This window comes from Hibiscus syriacus, unplaced genomic scaffold (genome assembly GCF_006381635.1).
Source record: "Hibiscus syriacus cultivar Baekdansim isolate YM2019G1 unplaced genomic scaffold, ASM638163v2 tig00109937_pilon, whole genome shotgun sequence".
NCBI classification, from domain to species: Eukaryota; Viridiplantae; Streptophyta; class Magnoliopsida; order Malvales; family Malvaceae; genus Hibiscus; species Hibiscus syriacus.
This window is the reverse complement of record NW_024062534.1, coordinates 323,985-339,683: the sequence shown is the minus strand read 5'-3', so window position 1 is coordinate 339,683 and position 15,699 is coordinate 323,985. Positions and strand designations below refer to the sequence as shown.

The 15,699-nt window shown below is 34.3% G+C and overlaps 1 pseudogene; it reads right to left on the bottom strand.

Annotated features, from left to right (window-relative positions):
• Nucleotides 1-7,586: 7,586 nt before the first annotated feature.
• On the bottom strand, nucleotides 7,587-12,145 carry LOC120210862 (annotated as a pseudogene).
• Between the last annotated feature and the right edge of the window lie 3,554 nt (nucleotides 12,146-15,699).

Sequence of the window (15,699 nt, the reverse complement as noted above, 5' to 3'; positions counted from 1 at the left end):
GCTTATATCAATTTTATAAATCCCTTAAATTATACTTTTTTTATTAAAAAAGTTATTTTAAATTATATTTTTTATAAAAAAAAGTTATTTAAATTGATCTCAATAATAAAAAAAACATTATGCTTCTTGAAAATCACAAATTTGAACATCTCTATGGTAGGATGTGTACAAATATAGGGGCGGATGCCCCTATGCCAAAACATGGTAAATTACTTATTGAATCATTCGTAAATTATTTGTATTTTGTTTTGGTCATAGAACTATTATTTATTTTAAATCACACTTAATTTACATTTTGGTTCTGTTTTAGTCACTCATCTTTAAAATTTTGGCAGTGATGTTGGTGTGTCATCATAAAATAATGTCATATCATAATTGAAAAATAATTAAAAATGACATGTTAATATTTTTAAATTTTTTAATGTTGAGAGGTCAAAATATAACCAAAATGTAAGGCTAGCTATGATTTTTGAAAAAATAATAGTTGAGTGATCAAAACATAAATTAAATAATAGACGGGTGACCAAATAGTTAGTTTACTCTAAAAAAAACATGTATGAATTATGTTAGAAAATTATATTGATTCATTTAATATTTTTTTAGATTTAATCCATATATATATCATTGTTATTATATCTTAAAATTTTAAAAAATACTAGTATATAAATTAGTTTAGATAAAAAAAATTATTATGTTTATGTGGGTCCAATCTATATTTTTTTTTTGAATTCGCCACTTTATAAATATATTAAAAATTAATTAATATGTATAAGCGGATTAAATTTTTTATAATGTGTATGAACTCTTTTTTATCAATCTAGATAAATATAAGACCATATTTTTTTAAAGATAGTTTTCAATCATTTAATATTGAATGTCCACAATTCTAATATTCCTGGTGCTCGAATTCAAAATCTCAAAGAATCATAATAATTATTTTACTACGGTGGGCAATTCATAATTCTGACTGTCGGAGGTCTCCCACGGAAGTTGCTCTCAACCTGGCGTTAGAGACAACCTACTATCCTACCTCTCTTTTACCACATTACACATGGGAATAGGGTAAGCTATTTTTGGAATCCAGGTCGCTGGTTTTTGAAAGTAATTACCCTTGTGCAATTATACCGAATTTCGTTTATTTTAAACTATCGAATTCTCTTTTTCACTCGTTTCGTAACTGAGTTGACTACGCTAAATTGTCTATTGATTTTCAAACCAAACGAAAATACTAACGGTGTTAAAAATGTATAAGATTTATTATTTATTTTGGTCTATGCATTATAGTAAAATTTATTATTCGTTTTCTTATTATTTTTAAAAATTTAAATTTTTTTTATTATGATTTTGGTTATTGATTATTTTTAACATGAGTCTGTCACACTCGATAAACACCGTTGAATATCACTAACGATGAATACCATTGAGATCTTAATCTATTATAAAAATCTAAAATTCTAAAATACTCAATGTATAATTATAAATTAGTTAAAAATTTAAAGGTAAATTATTTAAAATAAAATATTAATTACATTATTTTTTATTATTTTTTAATAATAATTGGATCAAATATCAACCCTAAATTCAAAAATCTTAAATATTTTTTCTTGTTTAAATAATATATCCTTAGACTTTTAATTAATTTATAATTATATGTCGAATCTTTTAGAATTCTAAATTTTGATAAATTAAATTAATAGTAATCAGTGATGCTCATCCTTAACGGTGCTCAACGGTGTTCATCGAACGTTGAAAAATTTTCTTTATTTTCATTAAAAAGTTGACGTGATTCAATACCATTTAATTAAATGTAATAAAAATAATATTTTAAAAGTTTATGTAAAAAAACACTTTTTTAAGAAAATTGTTAAAAGGAACTCATTTTTTTAAATATCTATAATGATTTTATGATTTTTTTTTAAAAAAACTAATCATAACTACTATTTTAAAAAAATGCAAATTTCAAAACGTAATTTTTACAAAGTTATGATTTTATTTAATTTTCACTATCTTTTACATTCATTACACGTGGAAACTTTGATTGTGTCTTGCAAAATTTTGTAATATAAATATTAAGAGATTAATATGATAGACGAAATAAAAATTTAAGAATTTAATTGATAATACTTGAACTAAATGTAATTTTCATCATTTATATATGTATTTTAACAACTTAATACAAAAATAGTAAACATACATATAATCAAACAATAATATATTCCAAAATAAATATAAATATATTAAGTATAATTTTAATGGTGTATATATGTATTTTAACAACCTAATGCAGAAATAGTAAACTTTGCATAAAATCAAACAATAACATATTCCTGAAAACAAACAAAAATAAAAATAAAAGAAAGAAAACAAAAGAAATAATCGAGGACTGTATAAAAAAAATATGTGCCCGCTAAATTATCGTTCTTTTACGATGAAATAATGAATTATCTCCGCTAAAAATCGAGACCTTCCACGTTCGAATTTCACCGTCAAGGCTTCCGCTATTAACGGAAACTTCATCACTATGTTCATCGTCTCTAACCGCCGTCAACGACTTCATCGGCTTCTGATGACCATCCAGAACCGCCAAACAACAATATTTCCCCTCCACTCCACGTTGCCAAATCCTAAGCGTCTGATCAGCTGACCCACTCATCAGTAAATCACCGACGTTGACTAAGCATAGGATCGCCTTCCCATGCCCTCTCAACGCTCCCGTGACCACCATGTAATTGGCGCTATCCTCCCTCTCTCAAACCAGGACCGAACGGTCACAAGCACCGCAGAAAAGCACCGATCTCTCGTCGTCCAAAGCCAGTGCGTTAACCGCGGACTTATGCTTCTCTAGAATCGCCACCAATGCGTACCGCTTCTCGCCCGACGGTTTCGCCCACACCCGGATCCGTTTGTCGACGGATCCCGTATAAATCGTTCTGTCAACGGAGGCGGTTACGGCGTTAATGGCGTCGTCGTGTGCTTTAATAGACTGTAAACAGTGAGCATCCGATGCTCGCCATATTTTCAAGGTTTTATCCCATGAAACTTAGTAGATTAGACCTTTATTAGCGGCGAGTCCGGTAATAAAAAAAAAAGATAAAACGAGATTATTATATCTTGAGATTGCTATTCGAAATAATAATTTAAGACGCAATTAATTCTGAGAAAAATAAATTAAAAATGTTAAACTCTTAGAAATTAAGATAAAATTAAATGAAAATAAAAATATTTCTTTTATTTTGATTTATGAATCGGAATTAGTTGAGGCTTGTCACTACACGATTTTTTTAATATATATTTTTTGTCACTCTTTTGGTGCTTGAGTTCGTTGGTTGTTTGTCTCTCATGATACAACAATTAGATTATCAGCTACAGTAGCAAAACAATTATATAGATCACGAACTATTCTTACCTTCGACTATCACCGAAAAACTAATTAAAGAGAAAATATTTTTCAAGAAAGTAAAAGTTCTTGAACTCTAAGATATGAAACTTATAACTTGTGATTAACCTAGCAGGTTAACTCATTATTTATAGGGAATTTTCAAGAGATATTTAATCCAACCAGATATCTTTTAATATTTAACTTTAAACATATAATAATATTTTTAATTTAAAGTATTCAAAAGATAAAACTCTTTCTACCATTCAAACTTAAATAAATATTATTTTAATTTAAAATATAGAAAAGTATATATTTATCTCTAATATTTAAAGTTTTTTTGGATAATTTCATTTCATTACCCAAGCAAGAAAGCATGAGAACCTACTACAAGAAACAGTGCATTACATAAACAGCAAAATAACACAACTAGATTCAACAGAAAAACAAGAACAAAACAACACACTAGCTCAAAATACCCCAGCTAACACAGAGGGCAGCGTTCCTCTGGTCCGCCGTGTTAATGGACCAGTCTCTTAGTCGAATCTGAATGGTTTCACGGATGTCATTCAGCACATCTCCCACCAGTTTGGCTCTACCCCCAAATAGTATGTTATTTCTCTCCCCCCATATGTTGTACACATGGCCAACAAGAGCCAACTTCAGCACTTGCACAATGAAAGTCTTTCCCTTGAGGAGTTGAGAAGCCCATGCCAGCTCCCTATCACATGTACTCACACAGCGTTTAACCCTACATAAAGATAGAACATTGCCCCATAATTCCTTTACAAAACCACATCCAAAAAAATAAGTGGTTACGAGACTCGAGCTCAGTGACACAGAATAAGCATTTGTCAATGTCAATGTTCAACCCCATTCACAGAAGTCTCATTCGAGTAGGGAGCCTATCTTAGATGGTCATCCATAAAATGGTGATATGTTTAGGGATACGCCCTGAAAACCATACCAACTTTTGCCAAGGAACCTTGGGACCCTGTATACGTATATTCTCCCATATACGCCTAGTGCTAAGGTCACAACCAGGGCCAGCAAATAGATGTGATACATCAGGCCTCATTTTGAGAATTCTTCTGAAGTACCAACTGGCATTTAGAGGGATACTTATCTGTCAGAAGTCCAAATTTTTAATCACATACGAGTGGATCCATGCCACCCACAAGGAGCCTTCATTAGCCAGTAACTTTTTAATAAGAAGCCCCAAAGAAACTTTATTCTAGCCCCCTAAATCAATAATACCCAAACCCCCTTCAGATTTCATCAGACAAATTTATCTCCAACTAACCCGAGCACTGTTAGCAGACAGGTCAGCCCTTTTCCAAAAGAACCGAGAGCATAGCTACTCAATTTTCTTAATTATAGCTTGAGGGATGATTATCTGTCTGCACCAAAAGTTGGCTATACTAAAAAGGACATATCGAATGAGTTGCAGCCTACCAGTAAAGCTTAAAAGTCTATTATCCCACGAGTTCAATTTGGCCCTAATCTTATCGATTAGACCTTGGTAGTCCTTGACTGAAATCTTCCTTGTCACCAAAGGGACTCCAATGTATCTCACTAGGAGTACTCATAATTTAAAGCCAGTAACCTCTTGAATAAAAGCACATTGTTCAGCGGGAACACCAGCAGTATACATTTCACATTTGCTAGCATTAAGCTTCAACCCCGATAGCGATTAAAAGACATCTAAGACAGACTGCACACCAATTACAAAATCTATAGTACATTTACAGAATATGAGGAGGTCATCAGCAAAACATAGATGGGTTAAACTTATCTTCCTGCACTTATGATGGAATTTGAAAATTCCCTTCAGAATAGTTGTATTCAACAAGTTGGACAAAACATTCATTGCTATGACAAAAAGGTAAGGTGAGAGGGGGTCACATTGCCTAACTTCTCTAGCACCCTTAAAGTAGCCTACAAGACTTCCATTAAACACAATAGAAAAGCTAGGATTAGTGAAACAAGCACAAATCCAACCGATGAATTTTTCAGGCAACCCAAGGGCATGGAGAATGACACTAATAAACTCTCAATTAAGTGAATTGAAAGCTTTTTGTAGATCAATTTTCAGTGCACACCTTGGGGAATTGTTTTTCCTAGCATAACCCCTAACTATCTCCTGAGCAAGAAGGGTGTTATCTACTATGTTTCTCCCTTTGACAAATGCAGTCTGATTATTTGCTATCATTCCAGGAAAAATAGTAGACAATCGGTTAACTAAAATTCTGGCCATTATCTTATAAATCACAGAGCAGCATGAGATATGCCTGAAGTCTTTGACTGTGCTCGGATTAGGTATCTTAAGTACAAGAACAATAACAGTTGCATTAAAAGAATGAAGAATAAAAGAGGCTTCAAAGCAGTACCTGATGACAGCCCTGAAGTCCTCACCAACAATTGGCTATGCTTTCTTGAAAAAATAAGGATTGTATCCATCTGGACCAGGCGATTTATCATTCCCTTGTCTCCATATAGCATACTTAATCTCCACATCATAAACTACTCTACACAAGGTGTCAGCATCACCCAAAGGTAAGGAATAACCAAGTAAATCCCTCATGGTACTAACATTGCAGCCCTTGACATTGTGATTAATCATCCCTAACTGAATTTTAAATAAGTTTATCACCTCATTAGACATGTCTTCAAAAGTGTCCAGTCTACCACCATTCTGATCAAAGAGCACTCTAATGGTGTTGCTCTTTTTCTTACTAGAAACCATGGAGTGAAAGAAATAAGTATATTGATCCCCCTCCTTAATCCAGTTGACCTTCGCCTTCTGCTTATAGAAAAGTAATTCAGGTTCCTCAAGGGTTCTCAGCTCTTTTTCAACCTCACATTCCACATTAGCACAAGTACCAACAGTACCAGAATCCAAATCCAAGTTTGCCAACTGGATTTTTAACAGCTCCTCTCGCTTTTGTTTAACCGGCCTGAAATATCATTGAAATGAGTTTCATTAAATTCTTTAATACAACATTTCAGTCTCTTAAGCTTTAGGAATAAAGTATGGGCTGGGTCACCTTCAGTTGGGGCCTGCTAAGACTCTTTCACGGTTGACAAAAACCGAGGGTACAAGGCCCAAAAATTGAAAAACTTGAAGGGTGTTGGCCTAGCAGCAGGAACAGGCTTATGCAACCAAACAAGGGCATGACAGTGATCAAAGTCACCTGGAGCTAAGAATTCAACCTCTGAATCTGCAAAAGCACCAAACCAGCCAGAGTTGATAAGGACTCGATCAAGTTTGCGAGACTGGAAGCTGTCCTGATGCTTGTTAGACCAAGTGAACAAGGAACCGATAAAAGGGTGGTCAGTAAATCCCAGCTCCTCCACACAATTCTGGAACTCAGAGATGTCAGCCTTCAAGCTAGCACTGATAGGAACTGAACTTTCCTCAGAATTGAAGATGACATTAAAGTCACCTCCTAGCAGTCAATGATCATTGCCCACAATACTCTCTATTAAACTGATTTGGTTCCAAAGCTGTCTTCGAAGACCTCCATCATTCGAACCATATATAGTAATTATGTAAAGAACCTTACCCCCAAAGTCTGCTTTAATAGAAACACTTTGATCAAAGATCGAGCAGACGACACAACTCAAACTTTAAGCCATAAGACCCAAATACGACCATTATTGGATGATTATAATTGCAGCATGAATCTCAGTCACCAAATCTTTGCTTCAAAATAACCCAGCCTTATCCTTTTTCACTCGTCTCTAGAAGGCACAAGATACCAATATGATAACTAGCAGCCCAACGCAATACTTTATTTTGCTTAAGGGGATTATTAAATCCCCTTATGTTCCAAAAGCAAATTAGCATGAAATTGGGGTAGAGGAAGAAGCACCACCACTTTCTTTCAATTTTTTTAGCTTTACCAACATGTTCATTTTTCTTAAGCTTCAAGTCTTGTACTATTTTCTCAACACCAAGGGAAGCAATTCTCTGCTTTATGCCATAATCCACAGAAGGCATCCCCAATAAGTTTTCAGGGTCAATAGCTTTATTGCCACAGTCAAACTCTCCCCATGTTCTTTATCTACCTCTCTTTAGTTGATGATTGCTATTGGTAGAATTACAAACCACATTACCATTTCCAGTGTCTAACCCATCCTCCTTAACCACCTCAGTACTATTGATGGATCTATCAGATTTAATCACTTGCACAGTCTCCTTAACTCTCTAAACTTGATCAACTTTAACCCCCTGAGGATAATATTTACTCGAATGACCAAAACTGCCACATTCACCACAAGAAGCAGGCATCCAAGGAACTTTAACTTTAATTCTAGCCACTGAATTATCACAAAGCAACACATTAATATGGTCCAGAATTTTGGATCCAGTTGGGATCTCAATACAGACTCGGGCGTATTCTAGTCTCTCTCTAGATGTTGTGATCGAGTCCATAAGCAAAGGCTTGCCAATTGCACTAGCAATGTAGCTCAGCCCCTTCTTTGAAAACAACTCCAAAGGGACATTAAACAGCTGGATCCAAACATGCATTCTAACCAAATCGAAATGTAGTTCTTTCAAGTTCGGTTCCCACTTCCTAAGGAATAATAACTTATGCTGAACGTGCCAGGGACCATTTTCTAAAACCCAATCCCTAACAGAAGAATTAACGAATGATTCGCAAGCCAAATTTTAGTGTATATATATACGCAGCAGCAACAACTCATAACCTAAATTCCTAAATCGCAACTCATTCCATCTCCATCTATCACTCTCTCCGGCGACATTCGTCCAATATCCAACGACATCCTTCCCCATCCGGTAACAGGTCTTAGTTTCGCATCTCGTTTGTTTAGTTACAACCATGAAACATCTAATGTTGATCATGTTTGGATAGATTTGTGTTTTGGAGGGTCATGAGAGAATGTTCATGGTGTTTTACAATATATGCCTTTACCCATGAATCTTCAACTAAACTGTCATTAAAGAAGTTAACTTATGAAACCTAAGTTACGTGTCAAAGAAATTGAATTTAGAGCCCCTGTTCCATATATTAATATTCATGTTTGGAATTTAAAAATAAAATACTTGGCCAGGATACTAATGGCGCTTTGAAAATCGCATTGCGATTATGTATTATCGCGTGCGAAAGTCAGTATCGCGTTGCGAAAGTAAGTATCTCGTTGCGATTTTTTATTATCGCATTGCGATAGTCAGTATCGCATTGCGATTTTCCCAATTCGCGTTGCGATTTACTTATTCGCATGCGATTTTCCCAATTCGCGTTGCGATTTACTTATTCGCATTGCGAATTGGGGAAAATCGCAACGATACTGTAGACCATCGCAACGCGATTTTCAACTATCGCATTGCGAAAATGCAACGCGAATTTGCGATAATGGAGATCGCGTTGCGAATTAGCGATCGCATTGCGATTTTGTTGGTCATTTTGGCAAATCCGGAAAAAGTTGGTTAAAATCGTATATTATATGGATTTTGGTCACTAAGGTTATTTTCTCTAAAAAAGAGAGAGGATAAAACGAGTTTATTCTATCTTCGTCTTGTTATCCGAAATAATAATTTAAGACGAATAAATTCTAGAAAAATAAACTAAAAATGTTAAATTTCTTATAAGTTAAGATAAAATTAAATGAAAATATTTTTTTTATTTTGATTTATCAATCGGAATTAGTTGAGACTTATCATTACACGATTTTCTTAATATAGATTTTCGGTCACTCCTTTGGTGCTCTAGTTCGTTGGTTGTCTGTCTCTCATGATAACAACTAGATGATCAGTTACAATAGTAAAACAATAGAGATCACGAACTATTCTTTCCTTCTACTATCACCAAAAAACTAATTGAAATTACCGAATGACCTCTTTGTTCATTTGATATTTGAGGTTTTACAACAATTATCGGTTTGGAAAGTTGTCTTAATTTTTAGAAAGGCGAATATATTGTGTAATTTCAACAATTTTTAATTGAAGTTAACAAAAAATGATTGTAATAAAAGTGAACTAGAGGTTTGTTGATTATATTCCTAGTTTAAAAATTTAATGACCAAAGTGAAAATAGCTACAAGGTATAGTCACTACCAATGTAGCTTACCCTTTATTTCATTTCAAACATTGACGTTCGTAGATAACCGAGCCAATCTCTAGCTGTTAACCAGAAGAAGAAGAACCCCAATTCTGAGCCACATGGTACAGGAATCATCAAATCTTGTATTATCCTTCGGGTTACATCTGTGTGTACCATTGAAAGAGACGCTTTTCTTCTGTTCTTCGATAGGTAGATGCTTCGGTTTTATGAGAGACCCATTATCATCATAAACAAACATTATGCAATTCATAAACCAGTGGATCGACACAGTCTTGGTTACAATAAACAAGCATTATGTTCAATTCATTCGCTTCTTCATGGCAGTAGTAAAAATCACAAACAGATAACTTTGCAAAGTTTCACATTTGACTCTTCAGGCTCACATGTCACAATTACAATCCTCTCGTTCTTTCTCTCCCCCCTCTCTTTTAGCCTTCGGCTACTGTGCTTACTTGGGGCTTTCGAATAAATTTGATGATCGCCATTATCATCATCATCGCCTTCACCGTTGGCTTGGGCCGATGAGGGACCACTGACGAGGGATTGCAGCTGCTTTTGACCAACTATAGCAAGTGGTTCAGTCAGTTGTTTTCCATCTCGAGGCGGCGAAAATACTACCGGAAGGTAGTGATCCATTTCGCATGGGAACTTCGAGTTTCTGAAATGTTCTTTCAACGCCTCTAATCCCTGTACCAATAATCCATGCTTATTATAATCTGTTCAAACAAGAGAAAAGTAACCGAGGGAAAAGAAAGAACCTGAACTCTGGCATAAGTAACTTCACAGATCTTTCTGGAGTTGAAAACTTCCCAATGTTGATGATGAAAAGCCTTGTAAAGCCTCCATGTTGCTTGTGGAGATGTCATGTTCACAAATCCATACCCTACATTACACTTGTTGCTGTTTTTTCATTCGGAAAGTAAACAATTCAAAGCAAAATGTTAAGGAATTATGCAATACAGAAAAGATATTATATGAAGCACGGAAGGGAAAAGGCAGTTACTTGAAATCGACAGGGAGGTAGACAAAATCGTGGGAAGATAAGGGCTGATCTCCGCCATCGGCAGCGATTTGCTCGTTGCAGTGGATACAGTGATTGTCCAACATGTTCAACAATAATTTCTGACTGCAACATGCATTATTCAAACACATTATTAAAATAAGAAATAAGCTACTTTAGTATATTATATCTTGTGAAAAAGGCTAACCTATACTTGTTGGGTATGTTCTTGATCATGACAGTGGTCCTGAAATCTTTGCAATCGGATTCTACCATGGCGTCTTCACTTATAAGGAAGGGAGGATCAAACTTTTTCGCTTGTCTACCTTCCATGGCTTGCCCCGACACGGCTGCAGCAGCTGTTGCTTACTTTCATTGCTACTACTCGACGTCAATGGGTAATTTTGGTTCTTCTTTACTATCTTCTTCGGACCTCCACCACCGCTACCAACCTTTTCTTCAACTCCTTCCTCCATTTCATTAGGGTTTCCTTCACTAGAATTCATCACTTTCGTAAGAGGCGATTGGCTTCGAGAAACAAAGGAACGAGTTATAACATTGTTCGGAAAAAAACTACGAGCCAATAACCAAGGTGGCGGCGGTGGTGCGGGAGGAGGAGGAGATGAATACTTCGAATTTCTTGTATGGTGACTATTTTATCTGTGAAAACTTTAATATCACCATTAAAAAGCTTCCTACTATATCCACCAGGCCGACTGAATTGGATTAGAACTTGTTTACCGTTAATTTCTTTTCCATTCATTTCTCTTAAAGCCTTAGCCGCATCCCTTATATCATAATACTCCACAACTTTTGGTGTTTCTTCAATGGCGTTTCTCTTAGTTCCTTCACTTGGCCTAAACAACAAAGTTCCAAATTTTAAACAAAACAAGAGACCGCTAATCTCAACAGACCAAAAACCGAACTAAACATGAAAACTTAACTAATCGAACCTTTATTTACAGACAAAAAGATTAAAGGTTAAGAAATGAACGGAAACATACCATAAGCTTGGAAAATATCTTTGAGTTTCGAAATTGAAACGGAAGGGTCCAAATTGAAAGCAACGATAGTTCCTTGATTAATCCCGTCGGGAACAGCATTACTTGCCGGAATAACGAAATGCGCTGAAACGGGTCTCCCCGCTACGAGTCCACGAGCGTTGGAGTCGCACCCGGCGGCAGATGCAACATACTGGTCCCGGACCCTGGTTTGCAGTTGCATGTGCTGGTCTCTTATCTCCTTCAACGCTTTCTCAGCATGTCTCAGGTCGTAGAAATGGACGGTCACGGTCTCTCGGACCCTTTCCATCTGGACTCCGCGTACCTCCCCGAACACTTCCAATTCTTTCCGCACCTCCGTCTCGCTCACATCGCATGGAACCAACGTCAACACCAAAGCCCTCGTCGCCGCCACCGTCGGAGGAGGAAGTGAAGGATGCGGTGCAACGTAAGGCGCTGGTGCAGGTACAGGTGCATGTACTGGAACCATAGCAAGTAAAGGCGGTACGCCGCCGTTGCAAAGCGGAACCGTCGGAGATGCAGCAGCGAACGGGTAGTAAAGTTGGGTAGGAGTAAAGATTAGAAATTGGGGTAGGCAAACTACTTTGCTGGCCGGCCAAAACTCTTGTGCCGACGGGTCTAGGTTTCTAGGGAACCGGAGCGGACCGGTTTCCTCCATGACTGTTTCAAGGACTGAGAAAATGTTTCTCCTTTATGAGTGCAGCTAAGAAAATATTTTCTTCGTCTGCAATAGTGTCGTTTTCCATCTCCAAGATCACAGTACATTTCTCAAGGAAACCACAAAAAGGTTACTAAAAATGTCGTGCATTCCCAAAATGCCACCTCATGGGAAAGATATTTTTTTACAGGAAAGCCCCTTAGTTTTCTGGTTTATTTGATAATGATCTTGCTTGTGATTTGGAGGTGATGAAGAATGTGAACCGTACACGTGGTGATGCAGAGGAAATGAATGGCTGGGGGGAGGGAGGGGGAACAGTAACAATAAAGCTGGTTCATTTTTGGTATTTTGACTACTCAGACAGTCAAGAGTACTCTCTCCTCTCCTCCTCTGTTTTATTGTCAGAACTGTTTACCTTTATAAACTCTTTCACATCCATATGTATATATAGAGAGAGAATTCAATTTTACTGTGTAAAAACTATTGTAATTTTATATTTTTTAATTAAATGTTTAGATTAACAGTGAAAAATGAAAAATATTACTGAAAAAATAATAAATTAATTTCAACATTTCACTTTTGTAATCGGATAATTTAAAAAAATATATAAAATTAAAAAAAATTACACAATAAAAGCATATCCTAATTGTAAATATATATATATATATTACTTTATTATCCGAACTATATTACTGAGGTATCTAATAAATTATGGTATAAATCTATAGGGTGAATTATATGTTTAGTATTTAAATTATTAGTTTTAATATGTTTTAGTACTTAAATTTTAATTTTTTTAAAATTATATCTAATATTTAGTTTTTTTTTTCATTTTAGTACCTTGCCATTAAGGTTTACACTGTATTTTTTATCGGCAAATTACATCATTCATCACTCAACTTTCTTTTCAATCCTATTTTGGTTTTAAAGTTTAAAAATTTTCATTTTAACTACTCAACTTTCAAATTGCTCCTATTTTAATCACTCTTATTTATTTTATTAATAAATTTTGTGACGTTAATTTTTTTATTATGTTATTAATATATAATTAAAAATATGAAAAATAAATTTGAAAGTTAGAATTAAATTAGGAGTAATTTGAAAGTTAAGTAATTAAATTAAAAAAATAAACTTTAGTTATTAAAATAAGAATGACAAGATAGTTGAGTGATGAATAATTCAATTTACCCATAAAAAAGGGTGTCACGAGTAAATTAACCGTTAAGTTTTTAAAGGTGAGGTATTAAAACAAGACAAAACTAAACATTGAGTATTTTTTTAAAAAAAATTAAAAGTTTAGATACTAAAATAGACCGAAACTAATAATTTAAGTAATAAACGAATAATTTACTCAAATTTATAATATTGTATTATACAATTGTAAAAAACTAATCATAGGAGAAGAAAAAAATGTAAAATGTGAATGTTCTTTAAGTGATTTTTATCATGAAAAATGTTTGGTTACGAGTGATGATTAGCTATTGATATCAGTCGAGAAAAATGAGATGGTTATAAATTTAGTGTCAAAATCAATATACCACTAATTTTCAATACCTAAAATGATTTTGTTTCAAACATCAATAGCCACTTCAAAATAATGTCGATTTGTCCGTGTCATCATACCATTTGAATTTTAACAGTTGAGTGGCATAGTTAAATTTAAAATAAAAGTTTAGTACTATAACTAGAGAAATTAAAATTCAATAATATAAACGATACAATGTCTAAAATTCAATAATATAAATAATACACCTTAAATTTGTTGTTGTAATTATAAAAACTAAAAATTCAATAATATAAACGATATATTTTCTATCGATTATAATTTACCCTAAAAAAATAAATCATATATTTTGTTGTGGTTTAAGACCATATTTGGTCGAAATGATAAAAGTAAACAATAAAATTATAATATTAAAAATTTATTTTTTTCTCAATTAATCATTATAAAATTAAAACATATAAAGTTGACAGTTTACTTAAAAAATATTAATATATAAATAATAAACTTGAAATGGTACAAATCAAAAATTTAATTTCTTAACACTTATTATTATTTTGTTGTTGAAAAATTATTTATTCAAAATAATGAAAAGTAGCAGCCCAAGCACACACAAGTTGTGTTCACGAGCGGCCAGCTTCATCTTCACCACCACACGTGCACCATTTATTTATTTATTTATTAAGTAAAAAATGAAAATTCTAAAAGGTTGTGCATGCTTAAATACATTATTACATATTCCAATGGTAACTTTAATCCTTGCATTATTAATTTTTAATTTTGTCTTTTGCTACTTTGCACGCTCTTGTCTCCCCCTTCACATGTCCCAAAACAATATCTTTGTCCTCCTCAACCCTTTATATTCAAAATAATTTAAGTATCGACTCATAATTTCTAATTCCTTTAAAAAAAATAATATTCATATGCTTACGTTCATGCAAACATTTTAGTAGGGTTAATTTCCTTTAGTGATAGTAATTGACAAGAAACGAAACATTATTAGATTGTGAAATTTGGGTAATTTGAGTTTAGTAATAAAAAACGTAGATTTGCATGGAGCGTGTGTGTTCCCCGTTATTGCCACATGAGTTGGTGGGTCACTAGGGTTTGGTGTGCATAAGGGTAGGGTTCTAAATGAGATGAGACAGATCGTGAGTTACTCGAGATCGACTCGGTCAAGGCTCATTAAATACTCGGATCGAATGGACTCGACTCAAGCTCGAACTTGACTCGAGTTTTTAACGAGTCGAAACGAAATACTTGATACTTAACTTGAAAAACTCGTGATCAGCTCGAAAATATAATATATTGTGTTGAGTTAATCGATTGACGAAATCGGCCAAAAGGGGGGTGAATTGGCAATAAAAATTTTGGTGGAAGTTTTGCAGAAAATTGAAAGAAATTGCACAGCGATTTAGAGTGGTTCGACTTTCTCAATCAAAGTCTACGTCCACTACCTTAGCTATCCACACTAAGGATTTTCCACAAATTCACTAATTTGTCTTTCTTTTGAGGAAAAAGAGTAACCTTACAAACCCTCAAGAATTATACCCAAATTCTTAAGAACACTCTCCCAAAGAGAACAATACAAATTTACAAACTTACAAGGAAATCCTCACAAGGTAGATTGTTTGCACAATTCTAGAACAAAGAAAAGAACACTCAATAATGAATACAATTGAGCACAATAAGTGTTCTTGAAAGCAAAATGAATATTGAATGAAAAATAGGCTTGAAATGCTCAAACTTGATGTTTGATGCTTTCTTTTGATTCTCTCTTGATCCTAGTTGCTTGATGTTTCTTGTTTTTGATCAATGGCTTCTAAGCTTGCTTAAATACACCTTGAATCACTTCTGAACGTTGGGGATCATTAATGAAGATAATATAGTCGTTTTAGTGTGAAATCAATTAATAAAACAGCTTGGAGCGGGGGAATCAGTACCCCTCATAGGGAATCGGTTCCCTAAGTGTAAAATTCAAATATTTTGACCGTTGAACAGTGGTGGGAATCGGTACCCCCTGGGGGGGAATCGGTTCCCTCCGAGCATACTG